General features: G+C 46.8%; 1 long non-coding RNA gene across 3 annotated transcripts in view; it reads left to right on the top strand.

Annotated features, from left to right (window-relative positions):
- Positions 1-399: 399 nt before the first annotated feature.
- LOC147571840 (uncharacterized) overlaps positions 400-17943 on the top strand; it is a 31830-nt gene continuing 14286 nt past the window's right edge. Inside the window, exons 1-5 of one of the 3 annotated variants that reach the window (XR_015246854.1) lie at positions 400-639; positions 806-1141; positions 12184-12302; positions 15183-15338; positions 16999-17109. This is a non-coding gene — a long non-coding RNA (uncharacterized LOC147571840). Of the gene's footprint in view, positions 640-805; positions 1142-7607; positions 10460-12183; positions 12303-15182; positions 15339-16998; positions 17110-17943 lie in introns of those variants that run through there. The other 2 variants (XR_015246856.1, XR_015246855.1) reach the window with 2 other exon arrangements.

Here is a 17943-nt window from a genome sequence, read left to right as displayed (position 1 = left end):
CACGGGTCCCCGGACAGGGGCTGAGGCCACCTGTTGGAAGAGGAAAGCAAGGAAGCCATGTAGGACCCTCCGTGAAAGGGACGATTTCTTAAGAGAAGGAAGAATGGCTGGGGGCCCAGCAGCTGGAGCCATTTTTCGGGGAGGCTCGGTTGCGGCGAGCCTTCCCTCATTTCTCCACCTCTAGGGTCACGGTCACAGGAGGCCGGGCAACTCTAGCTCTACCCCGCCCCCAGCACTTCACCTCGCCCGGGCAAAAGCCCATTGCATCAGCAGCTCCAACAGCTTCCGCCGGCGCCCTACCTGCCGAGCCCAGGCAGGAGGGAGTAAAGACGAGAAACTTTACTCCAATCCCCCTTTTCTTCATCCTCCTTTCACCCCTGGGCCCTAACTTAGCCCCTGAGACGCCCCCCCAGGCCTCCATCCTCGGGGAAACCGGCGAGGATCCCGCAGATCGGCCGGGGCAGGTGAACCACCCTACCTGGCTCACCTGCGGCGCTCTCTCCACCCGTCTCGCCCGCCCCTCCCCCGCGCGCCTGCCCTAGGGTTTCGGGTTACCTGCGAAAACTCACCCGCAGAGAGGTGGAGGCCTTGGGGAGTTTACCCCTCCCTCCCCCCCAACCGCACCTTGAGACTTCTAGGGTGAGTTTGCAGGTGTGGGATCCGCAATCCCTCCTCTCCAGGCGCGGGTGGCAGCGAGGCTGGGCAGCGGGAAGCGACGCATGTCTTGCCCCCGCGGGTACGTAGCGCCCCAAGATATGAAGGTGGGGGGCAATACCTGTTTACACCGACCCCCTCCCTCCTGCAGGGACTGCTGTTCCCCCTCAACCTACTCTCGGGGGTAGGTGGGACGCGAGAAGGCGGAGAAGGAAGCAGCCAGGCTGCCCGGCGGCAGCAGCTCGGGCTCGGACCCGGCGAGCAACAAGCGCCGGAGCGGGAGGGACGGGATTGTAGATCCGGCTCCGGGCTCCCCGGGCGGGAGCGCAGCCCCTGGCATTTAAAGAGACAGAAGCTTGCTCCCGGAGCCCAGGTCTTTCCCACACGGCGCAGAGCCTCCGGGATCCCCGCCCCCGCCCCGCCCACCCGGGCCGCGAGGCTCCGCCCAGACCACGCCCCCACGTCGGAGCGGGTTTAAATCCAACTGGTAAGTAATCAACCGGCGGGCGGGCGGGCTGGTTGACACTGATCGCCGCCGTCTGCGCTGGCCCCTGGGAATCCTACTTGCCTTCTTAGAGCAAAGGCTTGCTGTGGGGGTCTTTGCTGCTTGCTCAGTTTGTATTTTTCCCAGCTGATGGCTTTAAAAAGAAATTGGAAGGCATACGCCACCTGCCAATGCAGAGATGAGAGAGAGAGAAAATAAGAGTTTGGTGTTTGTTGTGTTTCTTCTCTTCTTTCCTAGAGTACCTGGAGAGGGAGGAATAGTCACTAGGTAGTAAACAGACATTTGCTTCTTTTCCTTTCTTTTTTCTTCTCTTCTCTTCTCTTCTCTTCTCTTCTCTAGATTGTATTTCTTGCCAGAGGTCACAGAAAAGAATGTTTTGCTAGGACAGCTCAGTTTAGAGGTGTTCCTAGAACGGGAAAAAAAAGTTCACAGAAAGGAAACAGAATAAAACAGAACAAAGACTAAGTTGCTGGCTTGCTTTCAAGCCCTGCGCTCCATTTATTAGATGTCCCTGGAAGTTAGCACAAAGTTGATTTCATAATCTCTTTGTTTCTAATGTTACCAGGTCATCCGGTAGTGAGAGAAAGCATTCAGCTCTCCTTGTTTTTCTTGGGGCTAGGGGACATAGGGATTGTCTAATTGTCCTTAAATTAAAAACAAATTAGCAGAGGCCCCTCCTAAATGTATTTCCTATTTGCTGGTTTACAGAAGGAAGTGACAGGAGAGGAGCATTGCCTATTAACCTTCACTACAAGGGGACACTTCCTCCATGCTGATTTTGCTTTTTGTTTCTTTGTGTATGTGTGTTTTGTGTTTTGTTTTGTTTGTACCTAAGATGCAGGTTACCAAAATGTTCTTTGTCTTTTAAAAAATAATAGGTCTAGATTGGAGTGGGGGTGGGGCATTGTTAATAGACAAGCTCAGGCAGTCACTGGAACACCAGACTAATGCGTGGTGGAATTAAGAATGCAATTTAAGACCTCTTCTACCCTGTTTTCCATCACTGTTTCTTTTAACTAAATTTTTCCAGGTAACACTATTATTTATTCAGTGTGCATACCAACTAGTGGAAACAGGCATATACTAACGCTACTGCGATCCTTTTTAGTTTGAGAGAGAGAGAGAAAAAAAAAAAATCAATCTACTTAGGTCCTTTTGAGCCCGAACGATCAATATTGGTGGGGCTGTGATGGAAGTTAGTCCTTCAGCAAGTCTAAAATCACAGTATAAGTTAGACCAAAAAGAGACTTCTGTGTGCCTGCTGTGAAGATTAAATTTAAATATTTTCTGAACAGCCTTAGGCACATGTTCTGAGGTGCTGCTGTTACCTGAAAGCTTTGTGTCAATGTAGGTACCCATTTTATAGGGAGGAGTTAGGCTTCTAGAGGCAATGGTGACTCATCCTATGTCTATTAGACTGGGAGACTTGTCTTACACACCACACGTTCATTCTACAAGTCCAACAGGTACCAGTAGTGATAAGGCCACTTTGCTCTTAGCTGCTACTGGGTAGGTTGGCTAGGGATGGGAGAATCCATAGAAGGATGCGGTGGTATGACAGTTTGCTGCCAGCACTTTGGGGCAAAGATCTAATAATTAGGAAACCACACCTCGTTGTCTAGATGTCTGTCCCCTTGTCTTGAGGAGATCTGTTCATGTATGTGATAGTGGCTCAGCAATGTTTCTTCAACTGACCAACTATAAAGTCTCAGAGAAAACTTGTGCTGAGTCATTTTTATATCCCAATGCTTGGTACTTAGTAAGTGCTCAATAAATGCTTGATGGATGCATTGCTGGAACCTTGGCCATCACCTGCCTCCTGGGTAGCTTCTGTTAATTCCTGTTTGGGGGCCCCAACTGCCATCTCATCATCTTGGTCAGAGGTTGTATAGGGCTCCCAAACATACTTTGCTCATCTCCAATAATCATTTAATTAATTACACTTGGGAAATCTCATGTTTAGATTTCCAACTTCACTTGAAAAAACTAACTATATGAGCCCATCAGGCCCATGTTCCAGGATAACATCAAAGAGCTAGAACTAAGTGATGGTTGCCTTGGAGATGGGGCCAGTTGGCCCCAATCCTGTGCTACCACCTCACCTACCTGGTTCCTTGATCAGCCCAGAGAATCTCTGTGTTGGCCATCTCTGCCATTCAAATTCTACCACTATCCCTTTTATCACTTCATTATATATAATTCAGCAGTGGATCATATACCACCTGGTGTTATTCTTTAATTCATGTACTTAAAATGTCTTTTCTAGGGAGAGCTTGATTGAAAACATATTTCTTGAAGACCTACTAGGTACCTCCTTGTCTTACACACCACATATTCATTCTACAAGTTCAACAGGCACCAAACCAGGTTTTATACATATTCATGTCCCCATGGAACTCAATGTAGTGGAGGAGACAGAGAAATAAGTAGACTTCTTAGGACAGTATGACATGTCCTGAAGGAAGAGGAAGTAGAGGGTGCTGAGAAGTTTCAAGGCATGTGGGTATAAAAATGAGTGTCAAAATGCCTGCCATCAAGGGTGTTGGACTCATGGCGGTGACACAACTCTAGATTAATAATGACAATGACCGGTGAGCTCTTGACTCTATTATTCTATTAAATTTAGATAGGCTAGATGACTTCTCCCAGCAAGCGGGACAGTTTCACAGGTCCCATTGACTTCGAGGCTTGTGCTCATAACCACTTTGTTTAAAGATTTGACAAATTCTTGAGTTTTGCTGATTTTACTGGGTGCCAGAGATAAAACGCAGTAGACAAAGTCCTTTCTCTGATGGCGTTTATACACTGACAGGGGGAGGGGTGGCAAGTAAGTCAATGAATTAGGATTTCTGAGAGATAAGGGCCATGAAGAAACTAAAATAGGGTAATGGGATTAACTGTGGCTACAGAGAGGCTGTTGGGGTGGTGACCTACTTTGGATAAGATGGTCAGAGATGGACTCCTGCGGAAGGGGAACTTGAGCTGGCCTTGGCATTCCCTTCACATTCCTAACCAAGGTGGGAAGGAATTGGGATGTTCAGGAGAAAGAAAGGAGCCAGTGAGCAAGGGGCTGGGTTGGGAGGTACAGTCAGAGAGGTGGGAGGCTTTGAAGTTTGAAGGCCCTTGGAAAATGGACCGGAAAAGTATGGGAGAGGACGCACGTCCAGTAGAGGGGCCAGGCTGCGTGAGAAAAGGCACTCCATGCAAATGGAGCCTGGCAGGCAAAGGATGAAGCCCCGTGAAGGCATCTTCCCAAAGAGCAGCCACTCACTGAAGACATGTTCGTTGGATTTGGATTCTCAGCCACACCATAGCTTCATCCCCCCAGCCCGGCAGTGACCCAAAATGTCACATCCCACACACCTTCTTGGAGGAGGCGCTCAATAAAAACAAGCTGTGTTGAATGCCAGTTAGTCACTCTCACAGTATCCCTGTCCAGAGCAGCAGGGAATAATCGAGAGCTGACATTTCTACCTGACAAGGCATGGGCACAGACTCTTCAGGTGTAGTGGTTTGAATGGCTCACTCCAAGAATGTAGAAAACAGGAGCACGAGGGCAGAATTATCTGATTAGGCAGTCTGGAACTCTGCCTGTTCCCCCGGGCTGGGCCCCAGGCTTACAGTGGCAGCAGATAGCTGAGAGAATTTGCTGGAAAACAGGTTCTTCCACACCTTCTTATTTGGGGAAACTCCCAGACTTACCTGCACCTGTTACCCACTGCTGAGGTTTTGTTGAGATCGTAAGAAGTGAGCGGTAGCAGAATGGAAACAGGTGACCTGGGCTGGCGTCCTGTTTGCCAGGTATATGACCTTGGAGCCTCTGTTCTCCATTTGGCCTCCTTTCCCAGTCTCTAAAATGGGGCTGATGCTACTCCTTGTCTTACGAATCCTCCAGTGAGACCGTTTATGTGGAAGGACCTTGTAAACCCTAAAGACGGTGGAGATGCCAGGCATTATTCACACATCATGTAAGAGCCAGATGATGATTTTAACACGGGGAGGAAAAGGATAACCATTTGTCGTGGGAATGGTCTTCCTAAATTTCCATACTAATCCTGTGTTTTCACATTTCCCAGATGAGCACTCGAAGGCCCAGGGAGCTGAATCTTGCTGACTGTAAGTGAGAGAAGCTGGATTCAAATCCAAATCCAGCTGGTTCCAAGTCTACTTTTCATGCTGCATCAAGCTGCCTGAGGAACAGCAGCATATATGTTCATTCAGACATTGGCCAGGGTGTGGGCTGGTATGTCCTCTGGATGTAGGGTGACCACCTTGTCCTGGTGTGCCTGAGACGATCCCTATGTTAGCACGGGAAGTCCCGTATCCTAGGCAAACTGGGACAGCTGGCTGCCCTACATGGATGTCATTGCCCTCCCTGAATCAAGGGCTTTCGTGGGGTGTTGCCGGGGGGGTGGAGCAGGGATGGGACAGGAGCAAGGTGAGTCAGGTGTTTTAGTCCAGACCTACCTCACAGAGGTGAGGTTGTATACACACAGCAGCAACTGCATGAGCAGGGCCAGCCCATGAAAAAGACAACACAGATAACCTGCTTTGGCATTCATTCTTTTTTCTCTTTTTGTAATGGGCTCCTCCGCAGGAGGCAAGGGCTAGGTCTCTCTTCCCCTGTGAGCTGCTGTTCCCACCCTCCTAGGCTGGCTCTCTTGGGCTTTAAAACCTGCAGGAGTTTTGCACTTTAACTCAATTATTCCTTGACCTTCAGATTAAGGAAGGAATCACAGAGGCCGCCTAGTGGGAGTGGCATCCTTTTCCTCGGCTCCCATATTTTATTTGCGTCCCCTCCCCCCACGCCGCCCCCAGACAATCAGAGCGGGCTCTCCCCAGCAGGCTGGGCCACAGCTAGTCTGCCCTGTGGGTAGGTATGAAGACCAGATGCCCCGAGAAGGACTCTGGGGCGGCCACCCACCCCACCCACCGCAAACCATCAGCTCTCCAGGCATTCATTCATCCTGTGGCCAAACTGCGAGGAAGCTTTGAATCCTTTTTCTAGAAGAGGGCTCACCAGTGGGAAAACACGGAGGCCTGTCCCCCCCAGATCCTTGCTGTTTTGGGAGGCCCCTGACAACATACTGTTGATGTTGAACCGGAGAGTTTGATTTGTGCTCGGGAGTCTGAGCTTGTAGCTGGGCTCCTGCAGAAGCCTCATGAAAGATGCATTTCACCAGGCGGTTCCAGGGGAGAGACTGGCTTAAATTACAGCTCCATAAATCCAAATATTGGCATCTCTGCAAATCCAAATGTAGAGATTTCAAAAAAAGTCTAAATTCTAAGAATCTTATTTTGCACTTCTTGTGCAAAATGGGGAGGATGAGATATTTAGAGAGGAGACAAGGCTGTCAATAATGAGAAAAGCTTTAGCACAGCGAACCCAACCCCCTTTTCTTTCCTTGGGCATTCTTCATGCTTCCAGGGAAAAGGGATGACATGAGAGAGGAAGGCAGCATTTGTTCAGCTTGGCTTTTTTCAGGACAGATTAGGGGGACCACCCACCCAGGATTTGGGGCATAGGGCTCAACAAATCTGGTTGGTCAATTTCTGTCTACTTTCCCCAAGCCACTTCTAGGCCTGGGACCAAGGGAACCCCATGGGGAACTCACCCCACTATAATCTGTTCACAACCCAGCAGCCCCCAGCAATCCCATGAGACTCTGAGCCAAACCAGATCACTCCTTTGCTCAAAACCCTCCTGTGGCTCCCTATCTCCCCTGGAGAAGGGCCAAAGTCCCTAAAATAGTCCCGAAAGCCCTGGCCCACCTTCCCCATTACCTCTCTGGCACCTCTTCACGCACACCTCCAGACACACAGGCACCTTACTATTCCTCTCCTGTGATGGGCATGCTCCTCTCTCACAGCCTTAACATTTGCTGTTCCTTCTACCTGGAACATTTTCCCCCAGATATCTTCATGGTGTGCTAGGTCTTAACTCAGATGATAGCTTCTTCGTATGCCTTGCCTGGCAACTCTATTTAAAATTCCAGATGTCCTCCCATACATACCCCTTATTCTTTCCTGATCAATTTCTTGATCACTCAACTCATTTATCACCTTTTAGGATTCTACTTTAATTTCTCTATTAATGCTTTTTGTTTATTATCTCTCCTAATTAGAGCATAAGCTCTATGAAGTCAGGGATCCTTGTTTTGTCCACTGAGGTATCCCCAGCTTCCAGAACTGTGTTTGACACATGGAAAGGATTGTTCTTAATTTAGAGATAAGCAATTACTTATAAAATCTACTAAACACCTATGTGTGCCAGGCACTCTACGAGACAGTTGAATTTCAGAGGGATTAAGAAGTTAAGCACAGGTAATGCAGCTAATTTCACCAAGAAATCATAGCTCTGTCCTGTTCAACATGATAGCCACCTGTCCTATGTGGCTATTGAGCACCTGAAATGTAACTGGTCTGAACTGAAATGGGTTGTAAATGTAAAATGCACACCAATCTTACACTATGACACAAAAAATTTAAATATCTTACTTTTTTTTTTTTTTTTTTTTTCTGAGTGATTACATGTTGAAATTGTGATATCTTAGATCTCCTGGGTTAAACAAAAGATATTTTTTACAGAGCCCGGACACCAGCCATTAACATTACTGAGCATGTGCTACTCCCTGCCAGCTAAGCAACCTTCTGAGAGGCATCTGGGGACTCACATAAGACATGCTTACAAAGAATACAAATTGACTTAATAATTATATTTCCTTTTGTCAATCAGTAAGCTGAGAGGTGAGGGGCTGGCTTTATGCCTCTGACTCTGTGGGCATAAGTCCCTCCACTTTCCGTGAGTTGTCAGAGTTGGTTTCTGAGCCTTTGAGCTTGATGATTACATACACCTCAAATGATGGAGAATTCACGGAGGTGGTAATAAACAAACAAATAAATAAGATCGTAGCAGCTAACGTCTGTGAGATGCTTACTATGCATAGCACCATTCTAAGACCTTCACCTACGAGGTAGGCATTGTTATCATTATCCTCAAGGATCTTGCCCATGGCAACACAGCTAGTGCCTTGCGGAGTCAAGAGTCAGACATAAAACAGTGCCACAGAGTAGGGGTAACCTCGAGCTAGCTGCCCAGCAGGCCCAGATAGTAACCAGTATGGCAGAGTTCCTTTGTCTTCATACTCCACGTTCCCCCTGGTCCCACCTGTGGGTGATGAGGCCCTCACCTGTTACCTTTGCATTCATTCATGAATCTGACTCTTCGTCACCCTTCCGACATCATGTCCTCTCAGTTTCCCACTTGCCCACTACGTATGTCCCAGCCACGTCAGTCCTTGGTTTCCTGTCGACACCAGGCTTGTGATTACCTCAGGCCTTGACAGATCCATTCCCTGGGCCTGGAATGTTCTAGAATTCCACTCTAAACAAAGTTAAATCCTTTGTCTTCTTTATGCCTCCAATTAAGTCAAGTCCTTAGAGGGGGGTTTTGCTAACTAGCTTGTTACACACCTCACCCTTGCTCAGCTTGTTTGTTTCCTACATAACACTTATTACAGTAGTGATTATATTTGCTTATTTCATCATTGCCTGTGTCTCAAGGAATCTAGACTGATGTGTCACTATTGAACCCTCGTTGTCCAGTATAGTGTCCTACACACAGTAGATGCTTAACAAATATGTGCTGAGTAAACACACCCTTCTTTGGATTAGCCTGATATTCTCATTTGATGTGACTCAGGAGAAGCATTTCTTCCAAAAAATGATTTTGAGTTTCAAGTGTGTGCTTAGTTCGTAAAACCCAGGTGTGAAGGGGAACCAGGAAGAAGTAGATGGAGTAAAATGGGTGAAGTAGGAGAAATAGAAAAGAAAAGAAAAAAAAAAAAAAAAGAAAGGAATACAATAAGGACCTATTAAGGAGAACAAATATCAAGAAAGGGTTTTGCTAAAGTTCATGGCATTGGGGTTGATTGCCAGTTTGGTGGCTGAGTTCTCGGACTAGACTACGGGAGCGAAAGATGGGATGGCGTTCTCCCTCTACATGGTGAGGACCCGCCTGTGGGCTAGCCTTGCCCTGGGCCCTGTGGCAGGGGCTGAATGTGCACTGCTCCACATGGCAGTGAGCCCCTGTGCCTGGCAGTGCAGCTCCAGGAATCCATATTGAATGCCTACTTTATGCCATCCGTTGTTCTCCCTTGCTACGCAGAGGGAACAAAACCTAATATTTGCCCTTCGGATGCTCACGGCTCCATCACACCAACTAGCATCTACTGAACAGCTCAGGAGGTATTTAGTAAACATTTTTTTTTTTTTTAAGTAACAGATTAATGAATGCATAGAATTAAGCCTTTGTCTTAAGAGTCCTAAACGCAGTTGGGGATGCCAGACGAAGTATATTTAGAGACTGAGCCCAAAGGGTAAGTTCTATAAGCTTATATAGCTATGTTTACCTAGCGTTCGCAAACTGGAGAAGCTATAATCACTCCGTACATAGCTATTGTAGGGGAGGAAGCAACTGATTTTGCTCTACCTGTCTTAGGTTCATTGGCTGGGGTCCTCAAATTAGACTGGCAAATGACAGATTAACAAGAGAAAAACAAATAAAAGCTTATTAACGTGTGCTTCACGCATCTACACAGGAGTGCTCTGTGATGAGTAGATCAAAAGGGTGGTTGGAACCTGGGCTTGTATAAAATCTTAGCAAAGTATAGTAATTTTGTAGAGAAGTGACGTGACAAAAAAGGACTTTGAGCTTCTAGGGAAAGCAAATTGTGGCAAGGCAAATATATGGGGAAACTAATGGAAATTTCCTCAGTGCCATCTTAACTCCAGTGGTACAGGAAGCGGGGAAAGGGGACACCTTAACAAGGGGGATTTATGTTCTGTTTTCAGGCAGAGAGGTAGAGGGCAGAGAACTTTTCTTATATCTGCTTCTTCTCAGTTGCTTTCAACTCAATCCTTGTGCCAAAGTGACATCTTTTGGGACGGTGTGTTATACTACTCTTTACTATGAACTAGCAAAACGATGAGATCCTATCTCTGAGATAGCAGGAGAATTCATTCCGTGCCAGGTACTGTGGTAATTTTGTAATCATTATCTGGTTAACCCTTCTCACAACCTCCCAGGGCAGGTTCTATCAGGAGTCTAATACTCACTTTATAGCTGAGGAAAGTGCACCATCTAAAGGGACCCGTTCCTATCAGAGAGCTGGCAAAGCAGCCAACCAACAGAATATGGACCGAGACAGGTCTGAATACAAGTCTCACTGGACCGGGAACCCCGGTGCTCCAACCACTATTTGCCCCACTGATGTCACAACAAGAGAAAGGAGCTTCTTGGTAAGGCAAAATGCAGCCATTAAGTGTTTCTTTCTCCTCTTCCTCCTCCTCTAAGTGGGGCATGCTTTACCCAGAGCAGCTAGCTCAAGGTTTTCAGACTGGTTTCTTAGGACTTAGCACACCCATACTGATTTCAGTGGCAGCCTGATCGAAGATGGCCCCACTGGGAAAAGGAACCTGAACTTTCTATATCAGGATAGCCCAGGGAGAGGCAAAAAGAAACAACCTGGGGACCCTGACTAATTTGACAAATGAACGTATTACTGTGGGAGGGTCTGAGTCATTAGAGCTTTGGGGACATGCCAACTATGATAAATAAATTGGATTTCAGTGTGCTGTACCGAATCGCTACATCCCCATAGGCACTTCAACACAACACCAAACCTGAGCGTGAAGAAGTCTGCCATTTTGGCAAGGTCGAAAAGATTCCCATTCCCAGCTGGCAAATTTCCCTCACCTCGTGATTTACAAATTCCTGCCCAAATGGTCAGGGACTGGATCAACATTTACCAATACTGCACTCAGCCTCTTTCCTTCCATTGTCCACAAGCCCCAGGGGCTCTTCCCTCCTGGGTCATTATGTAAATGAGTTAGTGGCAGAATATGACAGCCTTTAACTAGGAACACTCCACCTTGACCATCTCTAGTTAGCTGGATTTCTGCTTAACCGAAGGTTAAATAAAATCTGCTTTGTTTCCTTCCTTGTTATTGAAAATCTTCCTAAACGGTGTTAGTTCACCTACCTGCCTAAGTTTCTGGAGTAGAATACAAATAATTACATTTTTGCTTGGTGATCGCACATCTTGCAGTGCCTCGGGGCACTCTTCTTGCCTCGTGGTTAGGATTAAAATCTCCATGTAGTTGTAGACTTTTGTGAGAAATTGGGTGCCAACTCTCCTTAGTTGAAAAGAAATTAATTTAGTTTTATTAAGAGAAACACAGCATCTTGCCTTCCCGGTGCCTAGCAGAGTGTCAGGGGTATTTTTCTCAAAAATGCTGGTGGAGTCATTGACTACCCGCTATGAATTTATTTCGTGCAGATTCTCCCCCCCCCCCCCATAATAATTGTATCTGGTCTTTATTGATTGCTAATGGTAGTTCCAGGTGTTGCACTAAGCCCTGTGCGCGCTTTACAGCATTTCACCCCGTTTTGCCACACGGTGGGTGGGCTTTCTTCTACAGATGAGGAAAAGGAGCCTCAGAGAGGTTGAGTGACTGGGCATATGTTCTAAAACTAGTAGGAAGGCACAAAACAGAATTCACATTACTTGAGGGGTTTTATTTATGGATGGCAGTTTTCCTCTGCATGAGAGGCTAGATATGCCAGAACTGCTCCAAAAACCACAAGAAAATGGAACGTATGAGGAGCGAAATTGAGGTGGGGAAGACAGACATTTATCCCATGGTCCTAGACTTCCCATCGATTGGGGAGTCAGTACAGTTTTGTAATTGCGAGAAGGAATTTTCCCATTATCTGTGGGGAAGGACCAGGCTGTTTGTTTTGTTGGCTTGCTTTGTTTATAATTTCTAACTTTTTGTGCGTGGTACCTTTGCAAAAGAACATAGATACCAATTACCAGAAGAATGAAGTAAAAATAATAACAGGAGTACACGCCCTAATTTTTAAAAAGTGATTATTAGATTTACAGATATGCAATAGTTGTCAAATGGTTACAGAATTTCGAGTGGTTCACTCCCAGTTTTTGTTCTTTCCCTGTGGACAGGTAACAGTTGGTGGACCTACTCCCATTCCACTTTAGAGTGCCGATGGGGTTTTGGGGTGATGGGGGTCCGGACCTGATGGCCAAGAAAGAATTCTTGAGACATCTTTGGTGCAAAAAAGGTGATTTTATTTTATTTTTTTTTTTTATTAAAAAAAATTTTTTTTTAACATTTATTTATTTTTTTTGGGACAGAGAGAGACAGAGCATGAACGGGGGAGGGGCAGAGAGAGAGGGAGACACAGAATTGGAAACAGGCTCCAGGCTCTGAGCCATCAGCCCAGAGCCTGACGCGGGGCTCGAACTCACGGACCGCGAGATCGTGACCTGGCTGAAGTCGGACGCTTAACCGACTGCGCCACCCAGGCGCCCCAAAGGTGATTTTATTAGAGCAGGGGACAGGACCTGTGGGCAGGAAGGGCTGCACTGTTTATATCTTATGGAGTTGGGGGAGGTGAGGTCAAAAGGGAGGCCTCCAGAGGGACTTTTTTTTTTTAATGTTTATTTAATTTTTGAGAGAGATGGGGACAGAGTACGAACAGGTTAGGGGCAGAAGGAGAGGGAGACACAGAATCTGAAGGAGGCTCCAGGCTCTGAGCTGTCAGCACAGAGCCCGACGTGGGGCTCGAGCTCACAAACCGTGAGATCATGACCTGAGCCAAAGTCGGACGCTCAACCGACTGAGCCACTCAGGAGCCCCTAGGGGGACTTTCTTATGCTACAGGAGACTCATAAGATATCAGAGGCCTAGCTATTGTGAAGCTAAGTGTGTTTTTCCTCTAGTAAGGCTTTAACATTATGACGGTAGGGAGTTCCCGGAGAAATGTTATACTCTGTATTTGCCTCGAGTATTTGTCAATGGGCTGCAGTTATAAGGAAATTTAATTTTACCTGACCCTTCCTTCTTGCCTTTTCCCCCATATCACTAGGGAGGGGAAGGTGGTGTTGGGGCTCCAGAAACTGAGTCTACAGGTTTCTAGAGATTAGGCTATTGATAAGATTGTCTTTTTCTTGTAATTCACTAAGATATTTATAAACTGATGGAGACTCCTGTCTTGCAAGACTGTGATCTCGATCAGTTAATCATTTGGGTTTTTTCCCCTTTCCTTTGTTCTTGGGCAGCGGGAGTGCCAGAGGAATATCACATATACCACACCTGGGTGTGGGGTGTTATTAGCTTGTGCTTTGCCCCTAGCTTGCCTCTGCTCCCTCATCAGTGCTGGGTCAGACTGCCCCTCCTCCCAGTGTGTGGTCTTTCACCTGGCAGCATGATCCTCACCTGGGAGCTGAGCTCATTGGAAATGCAGGCTCTCAGGCCCCCAGGCCCCCACTTCCTAGTCAACCTACTGAATCAGAACCTGCAGCTTAGCAAGGCGATTCTTGTGCACGTTAGCATGTAGGAAGCACTGTCTCAGAACATAGGCTCTGAAGTCTGACCACCTGCTTTCATCAAGCTCTTATCTCTTACTTCTGTGTGACCCTGGGCATCTCACTTAACCTCTCTGTGCTTCAGTTCCCTAGTGTGAACAGTGCACCCCTCTCTGGGCTACTGTGAGCCCTGCCAGGTAATACACGTGGAGAGTTAAAGCCAGATGAGCTGAGTCCTATTGAGCCCTGCATTGTAAGGTAATGGCTCTGAGCTATTGTTATTGTTAATGATTAAAAAAAATTTTTTTTTTTTCTAAGCCAGCCTATTGTCTTTGAGGCCTAAGCATCCAGGCCAAGGACGTTTACTTTGATGGTTGATAAGGGAGCATAAGGCAAGCAGAGGGCAAAGCACAAGCCAGCACCGCTGCCTACCCGCCTCCCCCGCCAACCCCCCGAGGGTGAAATATATGTGATATTCCTCAGGCACTCCCGCTGCCTAAGAACAAAGGAAAGGACAGAAAATGAATGGTTAAACTGATAGGAGTCTCTTTCAGTTTACGGATAATTGAGTAAAGGGCAAGAAAAAGGCAATCTTATCCATAGCCTAATCTCCAGCAACCTATAGACTCCGTTTCCTGGAGCCCTAATAACACCCTCATCAAGATGTAAGGGGGTGTGAGTGCTGGCCATGGTGATGCAGAAACAAAGGCAAATGAAAAATTAAATTTCCTTACTGCCTACAGCCCATTGACAAGTCCTTGAAACAGGCAGAGTGACCTTCCTCTAGGAGCTCAGCTGCCTCGATGATGACACTTTGCTAGGGGCAAAAGGGAATTTTAGCTTAACATTATCCTGACCCCTCCCAGGATCCAGTGAGTCTCCTCAAACACATAAAAATTCCTTTGCAAACCTCCTTTATCTTTAACTCCCAAGTATATGCTGGCAATTATACTCCATGCATATGGCCCCTGATATACATCTGAAGGGTCTCATGACTGAGGTTTTACTAAACAGTAATAAATGATGTTTTCCTACCAACAGCTAGCTTCTCAAGGTGCTAGAAACCTTGCTTCCAAAATTCCTTAGAGACTTACACTGTCCCTAACCCCCTCTGAACCTGAAGCTGTATAGAAGAAAGAAAGCGGCTCTTTCTGTCCACAGGTCCTGTCCCCATGCTTTAATAAAGTCACCTTTTGCACCAAAGACATCTTCAAGCATTCTTTCTTGACCATCGGCTCCGAATCCCACCATCACCCCAAAACCCCGTCAACGGTCACATTTTTTTTTTTTAGCTGTATGGCCCCCTTCCCCTGTTTGATCCACGTTATTTAAATGGCTGCTGAGGCCATTTAAAACCCACTTGGACAGGTTCTTCACCCCACTCAGGACCATCTGTTCATACTAGCCCCCGTCCTGAACAAGTAAGACTACAAGGGGCCCTGCAAACTGGGAAATTCTGGTTTCCCAGAAGGTTGAGGGCAGATCTCACTGGGGCTTGGTGGCACTCTCTGGGTCAGGGACCCATGGCAGTTCAGCTGGGAGAGAGGACACACGCTCTGCTCTGCCTGGTGGGGTTTCTGTCGGGTTTCAGAGTCATGGCTGGATTGCCTTCTTTTCTTCTGTTATCTCTACAGATGAAAACCAGCGTGTCCACTGGTGAGGCTAACGTTCCTGTGAGCTGGGGCCAGGAAAAGGCAGCAGACAAAGGGAACAGTCAGCCAAGTAGAGTTTGCTGGAGATTTACGTGGAAACGTCCTCACAGAGGCAGTGCTGCTGGATTTATAACAAGGGTGAGATAATTTGTTCTTGTGTGCTAAGATAAGGGTAAACAAATTTCATGCTGTGATGTAAGCCCCTATCTGCAGAAGTCAGGAAAGATTCCCTGCCCTGCCGCCAAATCGCGTGCTTGACAAATTATCCTCAGAGGCTTATTTCTCTGGAGACTTCATCTAGTGGTCATGCCCGGGCCTGAGTATGAAAGGTGGAAGGACCGGCCTGGGTGCAGAGGAGGGGGACTCTTGTGTTCCTGTGCATCTGGAAGCCCAGAAATGAAAGTGACCACAGCACGCGGTGGCATTGAGTAGCTCCGTGGGATCCCTGGGCATGATTGAGGAGACATGCCTGGAAATGTGAGTTTCTGTTTCACCTCGTGCTTGGCCTTGGGGCAGCAGTCACGTACGCCCTGGCTCTCCCTTTACACCGTCAACGGCAAGTAGGTAAGTGTCCGGTGTTCCTAGTTGCTCATCACACCTCCAGGGAAGGAAGCCTTCACTGGGCTCCAGGAACTAGTTGGCTGTCTCTCCCATACCTTCCACTTCTTTTTTTTTTTTTTTTTTTAAGTTTATTTTTGAGAGACAGAGCATGAGCGGGGGAGTGGCAGAGAGAGAGGGAGACACAGAATCTGAAGCAGGCTCCAGGCTCTGAGCTGTCAGCACAGAGCCCGATGCAGGGCTTGAACTCATAGACCGTGAGATCATGACCCGAGCCGAAGTCGGATGCTCAACCGACTGAGCCACTCAGATGCCCCTTTGTTTATTTTTTACAGAGAGAGAGAGAGTGTGCATGCACGAGTTGGGGACAGGGAGAAAGAGAATCTTAAGCAGCTTCCATGCCCGGCATGGAGCCCAACGCGGGGCTCCATCTCACGACCGGGAGATCATGACCTGAGCCAAAATCAAGAGTCTGCTGCTTAACTGATTGATTGAGCCACCCAAGCACCCCAATTTTTTCTGTTTGTTTTTGAACCTCTTTAAAAAATATCGGGGTGCAACTTAAAATTTGGAAAGCTTATTATTCTAGAGTGTACATTATTTAGTGTTTTGCATATATATTTTTTATAATCTTAATTATTCTGTATGTAATTATTATCATCCCCTTCCCAGATACTCAGACTGAGGCCCCAGAACCAAGAAAACACAGCTCTTGTGTAGCAAAGCCCAAGCTGATCCCAGTGTCCTGAGCCAGGGTATATTGCTATCCGTGTGCCTTTGGGCATTTCCCTGGGCCTGGGCCTGCCTCTCATTTTCCCCAACTGTAAAACATGGGGAGAGACAGATTAAGATCCCATCAGCTGCTCCTCAGTGGCGTCAGAGGTGCAGGAGGAGGAGGTGTGCAGTCAGGCAGACTGGGCTTTAAGGCTTGAGCAATGTCACGTGTGAGTCCCCAGTACACAGCCTTGGGTGTGAGAAAAGTGAATAGGGAGCCAGTCAGTAGCACAGGGCCTTCAAGAGGCAATTCATCCCGGAGCCTAGAAGTCTAACCTGCAATGGATGAGTGACCAGGCCGGCGTCATTGACAACGCTGATCCTAAAGATGGCGTGGTCGTGTTTGTGGGTTTGCAGAGTAAGGCACACATACGTGCACACTCATGCACACACAGATACAATCATCAAGAGAGTGTGTGTAGCCAGAAACACAAGAGACATAGGATAAGATTCTTTTACGTTGCAGATGATATCATCCAAACTCTCCGGCATCCCCATAGAGGACTTTGAAGATTACGACTGTCTTCTGTTACTCAGTCTTCCTCTGCCCATGCTTTCCATATTCTTGGTGCAGACGGTATGTACGATATATTACTTTTTTGGAAAACAGAGTAATGTATATGTGTGTGTATATATACGTATATATATGCGCATATATATATATATCACTACATATTTTTCCCTATGATTTTTCCTTACGTAGACTATTCTGAAAGTTCATTCACAAAGCTGGGAAGCATAGTTGCCTCTGGGTAGGGATCTGAGTGCCAGAGGTACGAAAGAGAATAATTTTGCATAATATTTTTTGAATGTTTTAATTTTATATTTTTTGAATCTTTTAATCATGGGTATGGATTCCTTATTCAAAACAGTAAACTTAAAGAAAAAATAAATTAAAAAAAATAAACAGTGGTCAAGTGTCTCTCTTACACTCCACTGTTCCTGAATTGGTTCCTCCGAGCAGATGATTGTTTCTGAATGTGATTAACTCGCAAAGTATTTATAATACAGTTAAAGGCTGTTTAGGGTTCATCAGAAAGAAGTAGACTGAAGGAAGGCCCCTGAGGTGTGGAGGATGGAAATGCCCTAGAGGGGGGCTGTTTCTCCAACCTCAGCCAGGAAAGACCAGACCACTGGGGCGTGATGAGTGCCGGTAATTCCAGAAAATCAGTTAAGAAATGAGGTGGACTCTCCGTCTTGGCACGTGGCTGGAAGGGGAGTATTTAGTAGGAGCATTGGGAGATTTGAACTGGACTTATGGAACTTCTTTTTTAGTTTTGAAAGTAATTTGGCTGCAGGTACCAAACATTTGTTGCTGGACTGACCTGTGGCCACAGAACCAAGGTGCAGGCTTTAAAGGCAGAGTTACCTGACTTTATTTAATACCTGCCCTGGGCCGGATGGTGGGTAG

The sequence above is a fragment of the Puma concolor genome, chromosome F2, assembly GCF_028749965.1.
Source record: "Puma concolor isolate L17-30 chromosome F2, mPumCon1.1.hap2, whole genome shotgun sequence".
NCBI classification, from domain to species: domain Eukaryota; kingdom Metazoa; phylum Chordata; class Mammalia; order Carnivora; family Felidae; genus Puma; species Puma concolor.
This window is presented reverse-complemented; position numbering and strand designations above follow the sequence as displayed.